The 12378-nt window shown below is 41.1% G+C and overlaps 1 protein-coding gene across 1 annotated transcript in view; it reads left to right on the forward strand.

Annotated features, from left to right (window-relative positions):
- Positions 1–11330: 11330 nt before the first annotated feature.
- LOC119883023 (muscleblind-like protein 1) overlaps positions 11331–12378 on the forward strand; it is a 68009-nt gene continuing 66961 nt past the window's right edge. Inside the window, exon 1 of the mRNA XM_038693477.1 lies at positions 11331–11597. The gene's annotated coding sequence lies outside the window, so the exon portion shown is untranslated. The remainder of the gene's footprint in view (positions 11598–12378) is intronic.

Consider the following 12378-nt stretch of genomic DNA (forward strand, 5'->3'; position numbering starts at 1 on the left):
GCTAACATGCTAAACTAAAATGGTAAAAACAATAGTTCTTGCACCACTTGCTCCACCGCTCTTACTCACCTGCTATTTCAACTATTTCTTTCACATCTGCTGTCAAATTAGCTTTTTTCAACACCCTGATGTTACAACAATCACATTACGCCTCCTTTCTGACTCCTGAATTAACCTCTATGACTAGAGCCCGGCCGATTTATGGATTTGCAGATATTATCGGCTGATATAAGCTACTTGCAGATATATCTGCATTGCTGTTTTTAACAGCCGATATGTGACTATTAAGAAAGAGAAAGTCCAGCCCAAAGGGAGTTCCCATCTCCCACAGAAAGCACTGCTCTGAACCGCTTGAAAACAGCTCATTTGTAGTCCAGCCCTTCACTTCCTTTACTTGTGACATCACAAAGAAAACGCATCATAAAGCTTGCCAAGCGGCTAGCAGGGTCAGGCACGCCCTCAAACCAAGCTAGTCTGAGCGGAGGCCCTTTGGCTCGACTCGCCTTTGTTTGGTTTTCCATTGTAGAAATGTTGTACCTGCTTCCAGGTACTTTTTGTCGTATCACCTCACCTCCTCCAGGTTCCAAGCGAGCTGAGAGATACTAAAATGTAACCTGAAAACACGACAGACTGCTGATTGGTCAGAGAGAATCGTCACTATTCACTGCATCATCATTGCGTGCACCAGGCAGAGGCCAGCAACAGAAAGTTTTAGATTTTACACTTTTCGTATGGAATTTCATCACTAAATCCACTTCTGAGAAGTTTTGAGGTGAGAAATCAGCTGTGTAGATTTCGAATATTGACAGTTTTACGAGAAGTGATGGCTGAACAAAAATGTGCTTGAATATTGTCGGATTTGAGGAGCTCCGCAAGTGGCTGCGGGGAAGCCTGTGCGTGTGAGGCCGGCCAGCCGCCCGCTCACAGAGCCCTCTGCTCCCGCCATCACACAGACCGCTGCAGCAACAACGGCAGAGCAAAACACAGCTGGAAGGTTTTCATACCGCTTATCTGTCTTTACATTCTGAGTAATGTTGAAACGTTTTAACTTAAAAAAAGAGAAAGCTGTGCGGATCGCTGGTGTGTGTGTCACATTGAACATTACGTCGCGGCAGTTTGTGTGTGGTGTTGCTATGACGACAAGCTACATACTATCTCTGGGTACTATCTGCAATGGAAAACGGAGCAGGGCCGAGTAGAGTCGAGTCTATCGATTTGCGCTATGGTAGCATTTTTCGGCAAGGCAGCATAGATCGTCAGAACACCGGCAACAGTTCAATGTTTAGTCCTGATGGTAAGATGTGGAGCAATAATGTTGTGTGGTTGTGGACTGGTAATAGCTTATACCATCTGCTAGGTTACGGTCGCAGTCTGAAGCGGCTTTGATTTGGATCACACTACCTTGTTTCTTACAACCCGCCCTTCTCTGCTTCTGATTGGCTAGTAGTCCTTACCTGGGAACTACTTTTACTTTAATGTTCATTAGTAGTAGTACTCCATAATTTATAACAAATCAGATATTTAAAAAAAAATGTTTCTGTAGTTTTATTTGACTCTTATTCATCAAAACCTTGATACATTTGGTTGTACTTTTGTTCAAAGTACTATTTATAACAGTAAAAAAGTTTCTTTTTATACTGCATTATGTCATGGTATCTTTGTATGGTCTCAACATATCAACATTTTAGTGACTCAAAATGTGTTTTTTAAAATAAGGGGAAAAAACAATATCGGCCGATATATCAGCGATCGGATTTTAAAAATCTCAAATCTCAAAATTGGTATCGGACTTAAAAATCCCATATCGGTCGGGATCTATCTGTGACATCTATTTCATATATACCTGGAAAGTGAACAGCACACATTGCCTGAAGCATGTTTCTATCTGTAACCCTAAACCTTTAGATTTCAACTGAGGCACTGTCAAATTGATTGAATTGAATTGAGATATAATTCTTGGTAGACCCCTTTGTTCTATTGGTGGGTATAATGTGGTATTGTTTGGATGCTTTGTGTAATGAATGAATGTTCTTTCACTTTGCTTCTGTAGTGGCACACATACACACATACACATACACACACCTGGATTTGGTAGATGGGAATAGAAATTTGCTCAGGAACCACAGTGATGTGTGAAACAGATGTGCTGCTGATAGGCAGCATGAAACAAAGAGGATGACTGTATTCTGCAGTGGAAATGGAAATGGTAGAAATGGTGTAGAAGGGCAGGAATGATACAATTCTAAAGAGAGCTTCCCAGATTTCATTAACCTGAGACTACATTTTTATGGAGAGTGTAATACTCTCCTCAATGGACAACACGCCTGAGATTTCTCTTTATGGATCAAATTTTTTCTCTTATTCCCGATCACTCGCTTTCTGTCTTCTTTTTTTTCCCATCACTGCTTTGGCAAAGCTCCAACACCTAAGCTTTTTCACTGTCCTGCTGACTCTACAAACAGCTTTACAGCATTCCTGAGCAAGAATCGTGACTCCTCCTCACCTCTGTGTACACACTACACCTTGCCCCTCAAAACTCTCTGATACTTTACAAAGACCTCCCTGGAACATCCTTGGCCTTGTGTCTTCATTCCTGTTGTGTATTTAACCACAACCCTACAGACTGCAGCTTCACCTCCTGCTCTGGTCATATTTCTTTATCTGTTCTGTGTAAACACTGTGCACACATACAAGTGTGCACATGGCCCGCCACATTCTGTGTTTATAGGAGCGGAGATAGAGGCATGCCGTTGGTTTAAGCACTGTAAACATGTCTTAAACGGATGTCTGCTGCACAGAGTGGGTGATGTCAGCCTGTGTGCGGCCTCAGCCAAGTTCAAAATTCTACACATGAAAGTGGCGGAGGGTTGTCGCACACAGGAAAACATATGACCAAAAAAAGGCAATCCAGCACTGGCTGTGGCATCAGTAGTCCGGAGCAAACATCATTAAGCTAAGCACTATGACTAGCAGAGCAAAGAATTGAGTTAGCTCAGACAGTCAGCTTTCATCTAGACTCATTAGGTTACAGCTCATTCTTAGGCCTGACACACAACTGCTTCTGTGTTTTTCTTCTTCCTTTCCTCTTCATTCCTTTGTAGCTTCCTCCTTCCCTCGCCGTGTTTACATCATTTTCTCTGTCTCTCTCTCACACACACACACAGAAAAAGGAAAAAACAATATTGACTCTGCATAGTAGAATGATTACTTTTAAGCTGATGCCGTGGCAGACTGCAGCCTGTTTTTAAGTCAGTGACTCACTGTCAGCTATGGTTAACGGCTGAGAGATGGAGATGGAGAAGCATTGTGCTTGGCAGGCTGGCTAACAGGGCAAGACCTCTGCTGGTTGGCTTGGCGTTGCTCTGCCTTAGAAGGCCGTGTTTGGGAACAACGTTTGTTCACACTATGGGACCATTCAGAGACGACTGCACATGTACCTTTATGTTCTTGTCTTGTCGCTCTCTCTCTCTTTCTCTCTATCCATCTATCTAGACAGCAAATGACAGGATGAAGAGGGGAAACATGTAACATGCACGTAGGCACACACAGAAACATTTACATACAAATGCTTGTCTGCTCTGTGTTAATGAATAATTCAGGACACACTAGGCGGCTGTTCTGAATTCTGATCTGAAATATCATGTCAGCATTGTTTCACCTTGTTTACTCACTGAAACACAAGTGAATTTGTTTTTCGTTATTTTTCATAATTAGTTCGGTCATGCATACATGTATTTAAATACAAAGCAGCACACAGTAATTGGCAGAAATATATCATTGTCCCTATAGTTACTGTAAGTTGCAAATAAGAAGCAACCTGATGAAGGCCCTAGTCGTTTTTTCACATTCAGTTCTTTGTTATTTGATCCCCTATTGGCTTGTAATGTAACAACAGCACACTCCTGCAAGTTACAAAAAGACAACACAAAATGGGGACAAAAATAGAATATATAAATTATAGGAATTTGTCTTCATGAAAATATAGCTGTACATTACATTTCTATACTAAATATAAAACTATTCACACGAAAGGAGACAATATCAGTCCCTCCAGGATTTGGCAATGTCGCAATTGCAACTATTAACACAAAATGAACAAATTCCTGTGAATTCAGCGTGACAATTTTGACTAATCACCGCAACTTTTCCGCAAATTTGACCTATTATCGCTGTTTCCCGCAAAAAACGTTGTCACACGTCAGCTTGTCATTTCCTTGTTTACAAGTTGCTGCAGATATGTGCGAAGTCAGAAAGTCAGACTGAACACATCACTGTTGCATCCCGGTCAATTGCAAGCGCTGAAAGAATTATGGTAAGCTGGTTTAAATGTGCATGGTTTGGGAAAGGGTTATGTCCGTGTAATCCTGAAGGGACTGGTTAATGATTTAACTATAATTCTAAAGTTTAAAAAAAAACGCCCCAAATCACAGCAACTTTAATTGCAATTTGTTAGATAAGCTGCCACGAAATCAGGCATTTTAGATCGCAACAATCACAAAAAAGGTCTACAAAATCCTTGAGGGACTGCATTATGCAGCACTAATTAGCTCAGGTAGAACACTGTAGGCCTGTCAAGAAGACATCGATGCAGTGATCATGTTATCATTATGTGTTTTGTATGACGCAATGCAAAAATCTGTTATTGGAACAGGTTTTTACTGTATATTTAAATCCTACTGCCTCCATAGAGACAGCTTTCACTCATCGTAAGCTGTCATATTCTATACAAATCTCTCCCTGTCACACTCATACACAGCTGGCTGATAAAATGGGTTAAACAATGTTTTGGGTTTACCTGATTCTCTAGATAACCCTCTTCAGCCTGTCATTTGCTTTTTGCTTTTCTCACAGTACTCCGAACCAGCCACCCACCAAAAAACACTCCGCTCTAACTGCGCCTCAGTGTGATAATATTGATAATATACCATACACCTTTCTACTCTTATAATATTTAATAATAATAATATTTGTTTTACTTGTTTACTTTGGATGGAAGGCAGTATGGGTAGTGTAGTCCCCCAGAGTATCTTTCTCAGTGTAGGTCTGAGCTCTGTGCTCCCTGTCGGGGTACTAAGGGGATTGGATATGCTCTGCTAATGCTATTAGTGCTGCAGCTGGGGATTTCTGTTTCAAAGGAAAGGGGAAAAGAGTGTGAAAAGTGAAAAATCATTGCGCTGGGGAGTATGTGCGTAACAGAGATTTGCATGTTTGTACATGTATTTGAGAGAAAAAGAGAGATTAAAAAAGGGATATTCATGCAGACTATTGCTCACTAACAAAAATACTAAGTGACTGGCTCTAATGCAGAGTGTTGTGTGAGCTGTTTTTTAAATTTCATTTGGCTGTTACAGTCCTCTTGGGATTTGAGTTAATTAGTCAATTAAACTAGCCAGCACCTTTTAGAAACAGACTTATTTTTAGCTAAAGGAGAGATAGATGTCGAGATTGTTATTTTTTTAAAAGGCCAAAGTTGAAATCTGATACAGAAGCAGAGAGCTGATCCTTTTGGACTGCCTCATGTCAGATAAGCATTTTAAGGCATTGTGTGATGCTGTGTATGTTGACAAAGCCAAATTTAAGTAAATGCAAAAAAGGGAAAAGTTACAGTAAAGTCTCTTTTTAAATTCCCAGCACTACTGAGAACATTGCTCCGCGACAACTTAGCCCTCCTCTGGTCAGTGTAAGTGATATTACTGAGCTCAGAGAAGATCTTTGTATTGGGTAGCAGGCATACTGTACAGCCTGAGTGTACATTGCTTGTGATCAATACAGAAGGAAAGTGAAAATAATTCTCACCTAAAATAAGGTACAAAATCCAACCCTGACAGCAGGACAAAGTTTCAAAAAGTCAGCATCTAGTTTTCCTCACAGAAACATTATACTTGTGTCTTTCTCTGAAGGCAGAGCCGAGGGTTGCTTTACTTATCACCTCTTAAGGGAACACATGGAAGAAGCAGAGGTACAGTATATGTAGTGCTCATGAGTGGACATGCTCTGCCCTTCAGGGTTTGCTCACCTTCTGGGTTGATCCGCTCTGTGAGCTGTGCCTTTATAACCAGCTGCGAGTGTGTGCCTTCAGGGAAAGATATTCTGACTTTGAATTATGAAATAAGAAATGAAGAAGTGCTGTAAATCATTAAATACAATGCACCTCATCTGGTGAATAAACATTGCAACATTATGAATATGCACTTTGTGTGGTCAGGACACATTCACCGCAGGCAATATTGTTTGTCCAAATCAAACAGAAAAATCTCGATTTCATATTCCCTGGCGGCTGCTGCAGGTGATTTTTGAGGTATTCTCACAGCAACAAAAGTAACAGTTTGGTATTCTGAGTACAAACTGTAGACATGGGTCATGTGCACTTGGAATCTGTTTCAACATGTTATTATAATCTGGGCTTCAAATTCAGCGCTTTAGCTCAGAAAGTCAGTGATCCAGTTATGGTGCATAATGTTCTCTGATAGTTTTGTTCATGCATCTCTAATCAGCTATTTATCTCCACACAAACAACGCGCACTTTAGTTTTGTTTATGCATTAGTAAGCTACCATAATTGCCAGTTAGTTTCAGAAAGTATCTTGTAGACCATAGCATTTCAGTTCTAACTGTGTCTAAACTACCAAAACCAATAATAAAACCAGTGTTTCTGTTTTTCCGCTGTTATCCTTCGCCCTTCTGTCTCTCTGTCTTAGCATCTGTTCTCTCTCTCCAACACACTCTCCAATAACAATTATCTCCCTGTGTCTTTCCCCCTCCGTCTCACACATTTACATGTCTTTCTGCTAGTTCCGATGAGTCTAGAGATTGTACTTATGAATATTTACCAACTGTAAGTTACCAAGGGCAACCTGCTGGGATTTGTTCTCTTCCACCCTGTTTCATGTGTATGCATGCATATGCGTCTGTGTGTGTATTACTTGTAAGTACTGTGACTCTCCTCTAGGCAGGATCAAACCCCATTGTGACCTTTGTTATCAGAAAAGTCAACATCTCTCCCACATAGATTCGAAGGCAAAGTGTTTTAGCATCCTCATACCATTGCTTATTTGTATGAGTTTTTGAAAGAGAAATGAAGTTGAGTTAACATTCTCCACATTCAATCTACAGTTCAAGCTCTTTTCTCTGCATTAAGTCACCCCAGCAAGACGCTGCTACAGACTAACAAGGTTACAGCTACATTACACCATTCTGTCTGAGTGGCATTAACAAGGAATTTTCTTCTATCCAACACTTCTCAACAAATCACATTATTGTCCCAATAATTCAGTGGCGCTCATCTATGCAGTCAAGGGCAGCAGTGCTGAACTGGTTGTCAAGCTGACAGCCAGGGGATGGTAAGCAAATTTGATTGACTGGATTTTAATTGAAACAAATGGGGGTTATATGATGTCTATTGAATGCTTAGCTTTCTGATTGTATGGTTAGCCTAGTATGCTTGTAGCCATTTAGCTACAGTGTTGTTTGGTGGTCCCTGTGTTTATGGGTCAAGGCTCTTTGTTGTGGAATGAACTCCCCGCTGAAAGCAGGTCAGCACAGACACTGTCCATCAAAGCACACCTTTTTGAATTACACCTCGAAAAACCATGAACACCAGCACTTTCTTAAAGATAAAAAAACAACTCCAAGTATTAGCATTGAAGCGCTGAACACTTTTAGCTTGAGGGCGATGCACTTCCACTTTTGTAATGACCCAGCTTTTGTTTCTAGGGAGTTTTATTACACTTATTATAATTCACCTTGGACAAAAGCAAAAACAAACAAATGAATGTAACATAATGATCAGCCTTGGCCTTTCAAGGTTACAAGTGGGAGCTCATCTAGGCTGCTATGATTTTAATATTTTGTTAGTGATTAAGTGTTTTAGCTCACTCACCTTAAGGCCTTTTTTGTTTGTACTGTTTATTTTGGAGAGGCTACGGGTTCACTATTTGTTGATCAGTATAATCTGACTCTTGCCAAACTCTTAAGAGATGTTGCTGTTTGCTTCCATGACTTACAGAAGCTGCACTTGGCATTTCATTGGTATTGTGTGGTGGACGTTTCTCAGCCTCAAACAACAACAACAACTTTTAATTTCAGGGTGATGACAACCCTTTGGCATTCTGTTTAGTTTCTAGCCCTAGCAGGAAACAGATTACTGATACTGCCTGTGCAGGCCTTTCATTTTAAACGTTTGCTCCACAAATTAAGCAAACTTCTATGTTTTGTTAACCTTTTTCAGGGGAAAGCATGATGCATAATAACATTACTTTGCAACGGCCTGTTGGGGTGATACTGAGAGGACTGTCTGAGTCTGCATGTGAAGGAATATTAAAAATAATTCAATACTTTGATGCTTGCCCATTCTGTTTGGTGTGAGTCCCTCTCTACAGGAACAGACTGATTATAACAGAGACAGACATCGAACCCCTCACCCCCCTTCGTCTCTCTGACAGAGATGAGGGAAGAGGTGTTTAAAAATAAATGGGTAAATATTATTTTGCTGTCAGATGCGCCATTTGAAAAGCTATGCATTTGTGAGATCATGAACAGAAAACTAATGATATCCACTGCAGCAGAATAGTCCCCCTGTTTTGACTTTATGCATACTTTACATGCAGTATGACAAAGTACAGTAAAAATCATATTCATTCCATACTGTATTTTTCCTTCAACAACCCCCACAAGTGATGCAGTAGTAAGTGCTAAGCCAATAATCTTTCCCAAATGTTCTAATTGTATCTGTTACTGCCAAGGACAACTCAAATATTCCATGCTCTACTTGTCACTAGAGACTATGCATCCACTGATAAATGAGAAAGGATCAAAATAAAAAAAATAAATCTGGACAAATATTCTAAGGATGTTTTTACATTTCCCTATTAAAGTTTTTTGTGGTTTTCGCCACTTTTGTTGGTTGGCTTTTTTATGGCAGTAGTCATGTGGTAGTTTATTCTGATACATGCTGTGCCTAAAGTTAAAGTTTGTTCAACTTTGACCCCAACCTTCTTTAACCTTTACAGAGCCAAGTGCTGGATGTGCTGAGAACCAAGGAGGAGGATAAAATATTAAAGAGTGGTTCTGAAATCGTCAATACAATAACAAATCATCATCATATTGTGACCAAACAAACACCATTTACTAGGCGAAAGTGATCTAAGCAATGTTCATATTGTGGCATGTGGTTCTTTGAAAGTGACACTTGGTAACCATAACAGATCCTGATAGGTTATAAAGACAGCTAAAAAGGAATGCTAAGTATTTTGCAAATTAGCATTTACCTGAAAGTTGCTTCACAATTATCTAGCACTGAGCACATGCAGCAATAGAGCCTTGTTTTCTCCTGTATAGCAGAATATGCACAGCAATAGTATATATTGATATCAGAAAGAGGCACAATACCTATAATACAGGGGTGCTATAAAAATTATAACCCATATGAATAAAAGTCTGAGGCCAGTAATAATTACACAAGCAGTTCCACCACCATCATTATGCATAAGCCTAATCAATGGTCATTGCGCTTAAGGGGAGTTGCAATGTTGTTAATGAATAGTTCCAATGAGTAGTGAGTTCTCTCTCTCTCTCTCTCTCTCTCTGTGTGCGGGGGTGGGTGTATGTGCGGGAGTGGTTAGTGTTAATGTCTCTAATGAATGGATGTGGCACACGTAGCCTGTGGACACCTGCTGTTGCCATTAGTCCCAAAGAGCAGACTAATCACCCTGGCTTTCAAATCTGAGCAGGTTATTCAGTGTCCCTGAAACTCAAGGACCCTTCATTACATGGAGCACATGAGTGTTCAGTGATAATGCCAGCTTATTCAGATATTTGCTCCTTCCAGAGGCAAAAAAAAAGCGCTACGGAAAAGCAGGGCACCGAGTGACTGGAGGAGGAGCTTTCACTTAGTGGCACATTCTTTGCAGACCTAAACAATAAACTAGAGGAAAAAGTATGTATTGGCAATCTGCATGGACAAACACACCACACACTCACTACCATCTGTTGCCTCCTACCTTGTCTATACCTTACTCTACTCCCTTTCCTTTCCTCTGCTAAGCTCACTGATTTAATCATCCTATCAAGAATCTATGCTCAGTGAATCCCACTTCCTACATGTTCCCATGGCTACTAGAAAGACAGAGAACCAAACCATGGGAGATGTAGTTTATAACTGATCTGACTACTCGGGGTCTTTCTAGCTCCCTCCGCATGGTGGTATCTCTCATCTTGATCTAAACATGAACATGTGGTATGTATGTTTTGGTGACGGATTCTTGTACGTTCAGGTAGGGTTGGGAGCCGAATGGGGAGGTGCAAGACTGAGGGGAAGAGAGGAAGAGAGGGCGATGACAGCTGCAAGAGAAGAATAACGGGAAGGCTAGATGATGAAAGATTGAGCGTTAGGGGTTACCACAGCTATGGTTGTGCTGCAGGACTCAGCTGTGAACTGCGGATTTAGAGGGTCTGAAGGACAGACACAGCCTTCCACCCACTCTGTCGCCATGGGAGACAGTGGAGAGGAGGTCTCATCTCCTTTTCTTCCTCACTCTCATTCTCTTTTACAATACTTATTCCTCCATCTCTCTTTCCCTCCCTCCCTCTCCCTCTTTTTCTGCCTGTCAACCCTCCCTCTCTTCATAACCCATCGAGTTCCTATTGTCATTCTGCCCACTAAATAAAACCAACCTCCAGGAAAGTGAATAATGATGAAAATTGAAATAATTACACCAGTCAGTGTAATCAGTCTTTTTGTGTGTCTGTCTGCCTGCATGCATGTGTGCACACGGGCCATCATTTCATTGGTCAGTCCAGTTATACTTCCCTTGTTGGTAATGTGACTGAAATGTGTGTTATCAAAGGGCTGCAGGCCTCAGTGCACTGGCAGTAACAATGGAGAAAAGGAAAGAAACCACAAACAGGAACTATAGCCTGCTTCCAGGAACCACCACACCAACCCACATACTCTAACACACACTCACAGTCATACACAAGCACAGAGAGGCATGTGCATATACACAAACGCTCTATATTTTCTTCTGTATTTCTACACACCGCCCTTCCTTTATCTCAGAAGGCAGAAGCAACAGTTAGTGATCACATGATCACTCTCCTAATTTTTGCGTTAGCTGGTTAGCTTAGGCTCAAAGTAAATGCTATTGGTATTTAAACAGAACACACTGCGAGAGAGCCTGAAGAGCTACAGGAGCAGGGGAGAGAGAGAGTTGGAGTGTGTGTGTGTGTGTGTGTGTGTGGGGGGGGGATGCTGTTGCCACGGCAACCAGAGCCGCGGCGGTCGTCATCATGAGGCTTCTTCTGCATTGTGTATGTGGAGACAGCGTGTGTGAGTTCACCCTCCTCTCTCCAGACAGGAGGCGAGGACATCCCCCTCTAACACCGTGCCAACAGAGAGAGAGAGAGAGAGAGCGAGAGAGAGAGAGAGAGAGACAGACAGACAGACAGAAAGAGGGAGACTGAAACCCCATAATGCACTGCACGCTGCAGGGCTGAAGTCGTGCAGATTCATCAGTTCCTGTTCGGAGGGATCGTGTGTGAGCGCGCACACACTCATACACCCAGACTGAGTGCGAGTGAATCACACAGACAACCAGGCAGGTAAGACAGCTTTTCCCTGACCATGCCGACAGCTGCTGGGTTTACCAGATGATGTGTTTATCTGCCTATTATTGCCTCTTGAGATGAGGAGAGGGGAGAGTCGCTCTATAGAGACGACAGGGTGTCATTAATATTTGACATGTTATGATTCCGACAACTTCCCTGCCTGTTGCTAGTGACTGCTGCTATAGTTTTTCCTCTTACAAGGAAATATGTAAGTGATATATCTTAGAGAGATTTGAAATAGCTGATATGCATGAGGAATATCTGTGTTAGTTTCTGTCTGTCACTGTTCTTTTTTGCATGTGTTTTTTTAATTCCTGCTTGCAGATACTGTTTAACTGTATCTAATTTGAATATGGTGGGAAGGTTTTGCATGTACTATGGGAGTACTGGTGAACACAGTGTAACTTTTAGGAAGGTATAACTTGGCTCATGGAATTGCACAGTATTAATGTTACCATTCTGAAGACTCTTTATGTACATTGGGTACAGTCCAGCATATTTATGTTAGAGAATAGGACACAATTTATTACAGTTTTCATAAAGTTTAATTGCAAAACATTCAGCTAATGTTGCATGTTTCTGTTTGATATGCTTTGTGTAACACTAAACAAATTATGGGTTTTTTTAAATGTAAGTCTAATGTGCCCGGTCAAAAACAGCTTCACCCAACGATGTACTATAAATTACATTTCCCTGACAACGATCACTGATGAAGGATTTTTGGAAAGGTCTTCGTAATTTAAATTAAATCTAACAGCAGTTGTAGATAATACTA

This window comes from Micropterus salmoides, unplaced genomic scaffold (genome assembly GCF_014851395.1).
Source record: "Micropterus salmoides isolate LMB-PRFRI ecotype aquatic unplaced genomic scaffold, ASM1485139v1 Ms_hic_scaffold_3, whole genome shotgun sequence".
Taxonomy (NCBI): domain Eukaryota; kingdom Metazoa; phylum Chordata; class Actinopteri; order Centrarchiformes; family Centrarchidae; genus Micropterus; species Micropterus salmoides.